The sequence below is a fragment of the Rhynchophorus ferrugineus genome, unplaced genomic scaffold, assembly GCF_030347505.1.
Source record: "Rhynchophorus ferrugineus isolate W39M unplaced genomic scaffold, kcgeb_rfMv2 rfM5, whole genome shotgun sequence".
Classification (NCBI taxonomy): Eukaryota; Metazoa; Arthropoda; class Insecta; order Coleoptera; family Curculionidae; genus Rhynchophorus; species Rhynchophorus ferrugineus.
Genome location: NW_027472584.1, coordinates 8,647,492 through 8,658,754, shown reverse-complemented (window position 1 = coordinate 8,658,754; position 11,263 = coordinate 8,647,492). Strand labels below are relative to the sequence as shown.

Sequence of the window (11,263 nt, the reverse complement as noted above, 5' to 3'; positions counted from 1 at the left end):
CGTGAATGGAGTTTACTAGTATAAAGGGTGTTCAATAAATTCCCGTAAATAAAATGGAAATCCGTTTTTTTTAGGAATTATAATTGTAAATAAATTTATATTTATTATAATTTCCTTCAACTTCAATACATTTATATTTCAACGATCCTACAGTTAATAGATTTTGTGGCAGTTTTCCACTCGAATATTCCAACATGTTTTCATTTCATGAAGATCGTTTTTCACTTCGAATTTCTTGAGTTGTTATAGGTGAGATAGATCAAGGAAAGCTAAATCTAGCTAATAAGCTGGATTAATTTCGGGGTTATGTTGATGGATTTTTTTTCTATTAAATTTTTGCCTCTAGAATTGATACATCCAATTCTCATTAATAGTGGTGAAACGACCTACAAAATTCATTTTAACATCATTGTACCCATTGCAGATTTTAGCCAAATTCTTATGAAAGATGATATATGACATTGATAACTCTCTAAAACAATTTGCATATACTTATAAAGACACATTAATAGACTAACTTAACTTGCAAAGTCATTTTTGAGATCAAAGTTTGCAATAGCAATTCTTAAAACATCCGAATGAATTGTGGTTCTAATGCAAAAACAGCTAGAAAGTATTACTTATACAATCATATTACTTAATTCTTGACCAATTATTTAATATGCATACGAATTCTGTAATAAAAAGAGTATTAATTATTATTAATAAAATCAACTAATTAAGCTTGAGATTTTTCTCCGATAAAAATGTTATAAAAAAAATTAAATTAATATTTAAAATTTACATAATATGTTATTTGTTATTTAACTACTATAACATCATCTTTTTGAAATAACAATTATGTCATATTTTTTAAATAACTATATTACAATAATAAGCTAATGATAATTACTAGTAATTACGTTATCGCAAAACTTAAGCAAAATAAAATCGAAAGGACAGTTTTGACATGTCTTACATGCGTTGTAAATATACAATTATATGAAGAAGTTTCTATAATTAAATTAAGTTCTTTAATGGGTAATGTTAGCAACCTTATAATTCTTTAAATAAAATCATTAATAATGTATTATACTAGTTTAGAATACGAGTTTAGAATGAAACTAAATAAGAATAGTAATTGTCGCTGAAGACATAATTTTACTTTATAATATAGAAACACAAAGGGACAACACATATTCTAAAGTATTAAATATAACAGTTACTTTGAATAATAGATATCATTAAAGTTAAGTTGTTAGTAAAGTTTAATATAAAACTCGTCGCTAAACAAAACGTATTTTTGGGGTACACATTTCTTTGAATTATTACAGTTGAGAATCAAGTTATAGAATTAATTGTTATTATTTTTTAAACACTACTATCAAATTATTCTATATGTATGTAAAGAGAAGAGTCATCTTCTAAATAATTATCTATAATGTAATATATTATGCGCGAGTATTAGACATTAGCCTTAAATCTTCAAATTACAGTTATCTTTTTAAAAACGCATAGGCATATTTTTAATTATATAAATAAAAAATAATAAGGCGTTTGTTTTATTATCATATTAATGGAAAGCATTGTCACAATAGCTAAATTGCATTTTTCAATTAGACAACTTGCGATTGAAATTAATAATATTCTACGGATTTAACCAGCAGAAAATATGTGATCCAATTTACTTCATGATGTTACAGTAACTTATTTTTTATAATTTAATTAAATTATTAATTGTCGAAACTTGGAAGTAGCGAACAAGATTGATCGAAGCAGTCAATAAGGGTAGGTAATTTGTGAACAAATATCTACAAATGCTCGCTATCAAATGAAACATTCGAACAGAGCATTAAGAAAAAAAAAACGATCTAAGAAGATATTAAAATTATTGTTCCAATCCTTAAAAAAGGTATTCTCCACCACCCGCTGTATGCAACAGACATTATCCCTTCTGATTATCATTTGTGGCGCTTAATGCTGCTGCGTGACCTGGCTGAACAGTTCTTCAACCAAAGAAAAGCTAAGCTATGAAAATTATTTACTTTTTATGATTTTTTAAGATAAAGCATACATTTCCATAAAAATACATCCAGGAAACGTGATTTTCTTATTAAGCTAATATATTATAAGTTAGCTAAAAAAAAATAAAGCTAAAAAACTACGCTGAAGATGCAGAGTCCAAAGATAGAAAATCGTAAATTCATTACAAACAAGTTCCGGGTATATCTACATTATTGTCAGCGTCATCTTATTCATGCATTCCATATTGTGTTTGAAGCAGAACATATATGCTGTTTAATATATGCTATATTTACACATATACAGGGTGACTATTGCAATCTAATCAATGAAAACTGTTTTAAAATCATAACGCTTTTTGTATAATGCTACGAATATAGCTGACATTGTCTCTATAGAAAGTGTTTTATTATGTCGTAAAAACAGCAAGACAAATATCAAACAATTGCTAACGAACGACAATTTTATTTAATCTATTACTGTTTTACTATGAACTCTTTAGTAAGCTTTTTGATGCTAATAGTACTATAATTGAAAACATAAATGGTATAAACAACATGTAAAAACCATAAGGTTTCTTTTAACAAGTAATTGATCTAACTAGAAAGTTAAATTAAGATACTTAATGCTAATACTAGTAAAAATACCTAAGAATATCCAAGAAATACGATATACATTAAGAAAATTGATAACACATGTCTTACTGATAATTGGATCTTCCCTGCTAATTGTATTAATTAAATAGAGACTAATATAGTTGAAAGTATTTTATATTAATAATTATTGCATTTTTTTCTTATTTTAAATGAATTAAACCTCTATTTGCATATGCGTGAATCTAATCAAATATAACAAGTAAATAGCTGATTTATTTATTTTTATAAAATCACAATTTTATAGAAAATCATTTAATAGAAAATAATTTTGTATAATTTTACAAGAATTGACGTTACTGCACTTAATTTTGTTACATCCTGTACACAGTCATGGTTCTCAGCTGTTAAACTAATGTAATCTAGATTCTAATGGAGATTTTAATGGCTTGATTCGTTTTTCCTACGTTGAAAGGTAACGATTGAGTACGATTTTAATACATCAACGGATCATAAATTATTTACTTCTATGAGGTGGTAGATAGCCAAGTGCTTCTTACTTTTCAGTAAGAAACTAGATAAAATAAATAACCCACTAACCCAAATTGACCAATTCAAATCAAAATAATATAAATAAAGCTGTTACCATGACAATGTTTTTTTACTGTTTGAATGATTATCAAAGCAAAATGCTTCGTCGACTTTTTGTGTGGAGAAAATTTTAATTACATTTTCCAATATTTTACAAGTACAACTGTTAGTATTAAATTGATAATTATTTTGACAACAATATTCACTGTAGTTCTATTGTTTCTATAAATATGTAATTTTCGCCTCTTATTTTATTTATAAAAACAGTGAAAACAAATATCATTATAATAGTAATAAATGCCTTTAAAATATTTTAGTATATGTTCAGTATATATATTTTCAAAATTAGGTCAAAAAATACAATAGAAGTGGTACTGCTGCTGATATAAATGGATAACTGCAGATATATTTATTCTATATATGTGATTTTTTTATTTTAGTAACTGTTCATTTTAACTGTAACATTCACTGCTTGGATTCATACAAACCAGCATCTACCTGATTAATATATTAAATTATACCCCTCGTTTCCTATTTCTTTCTGATGCTGCGTTAACTATTTCTATTATTTTACTAAGAAGCTGATAATAACAAATAATTAACGGTAAATAGTCATAAAATGATTCGTCAGTAGTATTTCCTTTCTCCAAAACTCAAAAAAATAAAAATTTCTCCAAGCGTATATGAAGGCCTTCGATAAGGCATGGTGTGACGGCCTTGTTCATAAGCTACAAAAATATTTCTAAAACAATACACTGAACTATTAAAATCTTACATTACAGCCAGAATGTTTAGAGTCAAACAAAGAGAAGTCTAATATACAATAAAAGAAACTAAAGCAGGTGCATCACAAGGAAGTGTATTGGAGCTAATTCTTTACTTACTCTACACATGTCATATACCATAAATGGAAAATATCACGATGGCTACATTTGCTGATGCCGCTGTGATTTTTGCTGTCGCAGACAAAATAACGAAGAACGCGAAAATTACAAGAGGCAAGTGACAACATAAATGATCGGACACAAATCTGAAAAATAAAAATTAACGAAAGTAAATCTGTGCATGTGCAGTTTACGTATAATCAGACCGTACAAGCACTAATAACAATAAATAATACTATAATTTCATCAGCAATAACCCTAAGTATCTCGGAATGAATCTGGATGCAAAATTTCGCCGAAAGGAACATTTAAAAAAGAAAAGGAAAGAATTGGAGTATTTTAATAGGCAATGCTAAATGTAACACATATATGGACATACGGAATGTTCAATTATGGAGATGTTTCGCGAAGATTAATATCAATACAATAAAAGTATTGCAGAACAAAGTTCTGAAAAGTATTGTAGGCGCACCCAGATACTACAGCACTGATTACTTACACCGTAACCTTTAGATACCGACTGTCACTCACGAAATCAAGAAAATCGCAAGGAGAAACTCTATTCTCATATCAATATCGAACAAATAGAACTCTTGGATAACAGCAGAACAGGGCACAGATTCAAAAGAATCAAACCATTTCATCTTGGGTAGAGTAGTGTAGTGATGCGCATTTCATAGAAAAAGAGCAGTGTTAATACATAGACATACACACCAGAGACCTAGATTATACCTAGATTTAAGTTATTGTAAAGACAAATTGTAAGTTAGTCGGCAACTACTAGTGTAATAAATAAATAAAGGAAATTTCTCCAAGCAAAGACAGTATAGGACTGCTGAATTTAACCCTATTTAAATATTTCTTATTATACCCACATTCATTTAATTGTTATAATCATAAAGAAATTTGTTTACGTTATTTCTTAAAATTAATAATATTACTTTATATTTATTTCACTCGGCCGGCCTGTGGGCTTGAATCCCTAGTGATATGTAAAACTCTCTAGGGTGTTTTAACTACCAGCTGAACTACTCAAGACGAGATAGTTTAAACTGAGGGTCAGAATAAGATCACCACCAACTTATTTATACCTTTCATAGTAAGAAAAGTAAACAGTCCTAACGTGGTTCAACAAAGACCATGTAAGCCAGGCATTTTTATCATTTGGCTACAGAGCTCAAGAGTATTTATATAAGAGTAAGTTATATAAATATTATAATATAAATGGCTGATCCACTGATTTAATCAAAATATTGGATTTTATTAAAAATATTATGTATTAGAAATTAATTTATGGAGGAGTTAAAGGGCTCAAGAATCTCAAATAATCAGAATCATTTGTTTAATGTTTATCTTGATAACAACAAAACATAAACCAATTCCGTTATATGCTACTAAGTCGTAGATGTACACAATCAACAAACCAATTCAGTTATCTGTTACTGAGTCGTAGATAATGAAGTACACAATCAACAAACGAATTCAGTTATCTGTTACTGAGTCGTAGATAATGCAGTACACAATCAACAAACCAATTCAGTTATCTGTTACTGAGTCGTAGATAATGCAGTACACAATCAACAAACCAATTCAGTTATCTGTTACTGAGTCGTAGATAATGCAGTACACAATCAACAAACCAATTCAGTTATCTGTTACTCAGTCGTAGATAATGCAGTACACAATCAACAAACCAATTCAGTTATCTGTTACTCAGTCGTAGATAATGCAGTACACAATCAACAAACCAATTCAGTTATCTGTTACTGAGTCGTAGATAATGCAGTACACAATCAACAAACCAATTCAGTTATCTATTACTGAGTCGTAGATAATTCAGTACGTTGTTCGCTCCATTAATCTATTCCCCTGCTGTTACAGCCTTTATTATTTGGTAAAGAGTGAATAAAAATCGCTTATATTTAAAAAGTCATCATATTTTGATGGAAGCCATGTTGCAGCTGAGCAAGTATGTCGAATGTGGTTTGTTTTCAAATTGGTGGTTTTGATTTGCAAGGCAAAGGAAGACTTGGATCTCCACCAATGTTCAGTAATGAATAATTTTTCCTGTCAAATATTTTAAGTGTTATTTAAATTTTATTGCAAATAGAAATTACGAATTAATTCAAGCATCATTATCATTCAAGCACATTTAATGATAAAAAAAATGTTAAGATATTCTGGTGGTTTAAAATCCAATAAAAGTTTATTCACTTATTTAGGACCAACTAGTTCAAATGTTAACTTCAGATAATATAAAACCTTACATTTGTAAATTACAAAAAGGGGAAAACTAAACAATACAACTCCTTCAAGTAGAAACTGTACCATCACACTAATGGTAAAATAGTAAAAAAGCTTAAGATAAAAGAAAAAATAACAAAATAACTATGTGTTTATAATTTACTGTAACAATTTAAATATCAGGTGTATGATTAAATTGAATAAAAACGAATGTAAGCCATTATTATTTTAAGTAACCGTTAAATTTAATCTAAACTAGAAATCACAGCATAATCTATATCATATTGTGAAATTATAGGAGACAATCTGCTATTCCTAACTATCAACTTCGTAACACCTTGACAATAGCTTCCTGACTTCAGGCTAAGTACTTAAATTATCTTATTACCGTCAACTTTTTGCATATATTGCTGTTATTTCCTCTGCATCCGCTTAAAATTGAATAGTTGTTTATTTTGAATTACAATAAACACATTAGAAAGGACCATAATTTTATATATCCTCACGCAATACACGAGAGTTTTTTAAAAAATTTTTTTCATACTTTTAATTGTTTGATCGATTTAGTTTGAATTATTTCGATGTTTTTCTTTTCAAATATGTCCTCAATCGAATGCTTACAGAAGTATTTAGTGAGGTTGACTGGAGCGAAGAGTTATGAAGTTGTGAGAGATTTCCAAAGAAAATGCAGGATTAGAAGTACAAACTGAAGAAAACTATCATGTTATATTGGCACAGATTGATATTGGTGTGTTTCATAAAGATGATAAGGCACGTTGAAAATTACATTGAATCGCTTACCGCGGTATTTGCCAAACATTGGTTCTTCTGATTACTACTTAGATAGCGAAACAAAAGAGAGAATACCACTGAACAATATCTCATACTTTATGAAGAATACCTGAGAGACCGACCTTTGCTAGGACCATTGGAGGATTTGATATACTTTTGGCTTAGTCTCATTTTAAGTGTTAAAGTGTTAACTCTGCTGTGACGATGATATCCAGATATTCTGGATTGCTCAGGTAAAGCTGAAATAATGGCTGCCTTTATCTGTCACCATTTGTTATTTCTACTAATAGTCACTAGGTAATGTCTGGGTAGCACTTTGTGGGCGATTTTTATTAATTTATTTAAAACCACCACCAGGCCAATGTGGGCTAGTTTTGAGGTATAGAAGAAATTATTATGTCCCCTTATCAGATTCGAATATATTTGTTATAACCGGTTCGAATGTATATTAATCAAAACAATTGCTGCAAAGTCATTTCGTATTTTTTTACTATATCACTGTATATTACGTACGTACATTTTTATAATTGCATTTAAACATATAATTTTAAAATGCCATCTCAATTCATCATTCAAGAAGAATGTTAACTAATCCTTTAGAAAAATTCTCGATATATCATTAAATGATAAAACGTTAAATTTAAATTTTACTGCCTAACATTTACTCTCGCTCTAAGTGGACAAGACGAAGCAGATCATTACAGAATGTATCGTGTCATTATAAACGATTACAGTTGCGAAATCCAAAATGAACAAAATTTGTTCAAGTGAGCTACTTAAATGAACTACATTCCTGTTCAAGGTCGAATGAATCTGCCGATAAAACCATTAAATCAGATCGGAACATAACTCGTATTTATTTAACTGAAATAATCTCAGAAATCTTCTGAAAGTACTCACATTCTTTTTAGTAGAGGCAAATAACTTCATACAATTAATCTAAGAATATAAAGAATCGAACAAGGAATATAAGGAATTTCTTAATAATCTATAAAAGGTTTTTTTTTAATTTTATCTATAAGATCAATTCTTATTGCCGAGAGAAACAATTTAGTGCAATATATAAATTATGTCAAAAAAGTACCGGGAATAGTCAATAAAACTCAAAATGTTTATTATTTATTGAAGTTTATTATATAGCCTTCCCAAATAATACACTTATGCCAACGAATAATTCTATTGTCAAAACATTTTTATCCACAAATCGACTTGTTTTAGTTTTCGTCGTGAATTCTCCTTTGTGGCATCTAACTGAAAACGTCTGCCTCACAGTGATAATTTGAGTTTTGGAAAGAGAAAAAAGTCGCACGGGCCTATGTCATCTGAGTACAATGGTTGTTCGATTTGTTGAGGTTTTAGCCAATTCATTCAAAATGATTGTTTTATAAAATAGTGCGTTATTGTGATGGAAAATCTAAAACTTCTTACAAATATGGAATTTTCCGGAATAAAGATGGTTATGTCAACTTAGCCACGAAAAATATTTTGATAATCCTTTTTGACAATATCAATTCACAGTACTTCTTTAACAGAATGTATTTAAATACGTTTTCTTTCTAGTAGTATTTAAATTCAAATGTCAAATAAATGACGCAGCTTTCTTAATATAATATTATTCTTAATTCTGATATAGATCATCCTTAAAGTCTTTCGAACATTTTCAATCTATTTTCAGAATCTGTAAAATGAGTGGTCAAGGTTTGGAATGAAAAAATAAAAAAAGTTATTTATATATCAGGAAAATGATATAACATAACACAGTAAAGTTAATTCTGATTCCCAATATTGTGTACGCAATAAAAGTACAAAAACTGTAATTAAACTTTTAATGGTAACCCTTTTTCTTGGAAAATATATTGCAAAACCAAAGGTTAATAAAAGGTTGTAAACGCTTCCACAAGCAATTTTTTTCTGCGAAAAAATGCTATACGTTTATTTCTCGTTATTATTTATTTACCAATCTACATGATTAAATTTCATATGTGGTATCGATATGTGGATATAATATAACTAATTGTTTTAATTTATTCACAAGAAAAATTGTTAATTAATATGTCATTTAATAGATGAATTGGCTAGAGCTGCAGATTGCTTGTTTAGTGGCAAAATCGTGTTAAGAGTCATTATGGTCGCACGTCACTAAATAACATTATTATAATAACAACACTAATAAAGTATAGCAGCGGCTGTACGTGTATTAGATATATGATTTAAATGATATGCAATTTGTTATATTGCGTAACACAATACTTGTCTCCAAACATGAAAATTAATGATTTTTGTAAAAATTCTATCAGAACTGTTTTGGATCATTTTTAAACAATGAAAAAAAATCACACTATGTATTCAAAATAATCATTAATTATCACGTTAATAATTAAATAGTTAATACTGTATGACATCTTGAATATTAACATATAAAAGTAGTAATTAAATGCTGTATATAGATACGCAAAGAAATATTGTCAGTCCTTAAGAGTGGAAAAAAGAATGAATGAAGAAAGCTTGATTTCCAATAACTGATAAATTTACTTTGCATTCCTTACATCGCACTTTTAATGATAATGCCAAACTAATGACACTAATACATTGATGTTCCTTAACAACTAATCAAAGAGATACAATCGGTTGTAAACGTATATGCGCATACTGCACTGGGTAGAGGAAAAAATAGCGGCAAATACTTTCCACCTGTTACAATACGGTAAATATAATAGTTATCTGAAATGAAGTAACCGACAGATTCATTAAATAAATAATAGTTAAACTGCATACTAGGAACCGTAATGAGAAATAAACAAATTTGCCTATTTTCAATTTAACATAAAACAAATAAATCCATGACGGGGAAAAATTACTAAGAAATATTCTATTACGAAATTATGTTTTTCAACAATATTAAAAATCCCTAAAAGAATCCCTTTTAAAAAATTAAAGTTGACTAATCAGAATGAAAGAAAAGTATATAGGATAAAATAGTTAGATATTTAAGTGTTTCGTGGATAGTTTTACTTCATTTATAGTTTACAATTTTTTTATGTTTACATGTAGTCTATCAAAATTGCTGTGAACATATATCATGAAAATTATTAATGTATTGCCTGCCGCAATTTGTAAATGTGTTTTAGAATCAGAAAATATTTTCCTTGTCGTTTTATTCTAGTTAAAAGGAGACACATTGCTGCCTGAAAAGTTACAAACATATGCAAAATTCTTAAAAACAATAGTAATAAGATGTTAGAACTCTAACCTATAAACTATTGTGGCTGTATAATAAACTGTAGTTTTTAGATGTGCTATAATGTTAAAATAAATTGTATTTGAAAACATTTTTGTTTCATAATTTTATTTAGAGTAGAATTTTTGTTATAGGTTAAAGACAAAATAAACTAAAATTCAGAGTTGATGCGGCAACATTATACCATTTTAACGTCATAAACTGAGATGACATATGTTGATGACACCAACTTTGGATATATTACACTTGCAATTATCCAAATTAATAATTAATTACAACTACTTTATGAACGCCTGATATCATGTCAATCCAGTTATTTTACATTTTTATAATTTTCTAATATTTAGGTGATTTTTCGTATGTTGTGCAACTATTCAAATAGCCATCGTAGTGAAGCGGGTAGACCAGTCAGATTATATGTGCGCTATTACCACGTTGAAGGTTTGAATCCCACTGAGGCATGGACGATTATCTATGTTTATAGATAAGACTGAATATCTCAATCACCTATTTCAAACACTAATCAATATTACACAATTAATTCGATGTTTAACGAAAGTAAATCTATGCAAGTGCAATTCACCTATAATCAGACCGTACAAGCACCTATAACATTAAATACTACTATCATTCTCTATAGCAACAACGCTAAATATCTCGGAATGAACCTTGATGCAAAACTTCACTGGAAGGAACATATAAAGAAGAAAACAAAAGAACTGGAATTGAAATATAGGAAAATGTACTGGCTAATTGGAAGAAAACCACAATTATCAGTACATAATAAATTGCTATTATATAAGCAAATACTGAAACTTATATGAACATACGGAGTTCAATTATGGGGATGTTCTGCAAAGAGTAACATAAACAAAATACAAATTTTTCAGAACAAAGTCCTGAGAGGTATTATGAGCGCA

General features: G+C 28.6%; 1 protein-coding gene across 1 annotated transcript in view; it reads right to left on the bottom strand.

Annotated features, from left to right (window-relative positions):
- Window positions 1-11,263, bottom strand: part of LOC143197645 (elongation factor-like GTPase 1) — a 151,475-nt gene that overhangs the window by 31,955 nt on the left and 108,257 nt on the right. The window lies entirely within an intron of this gene.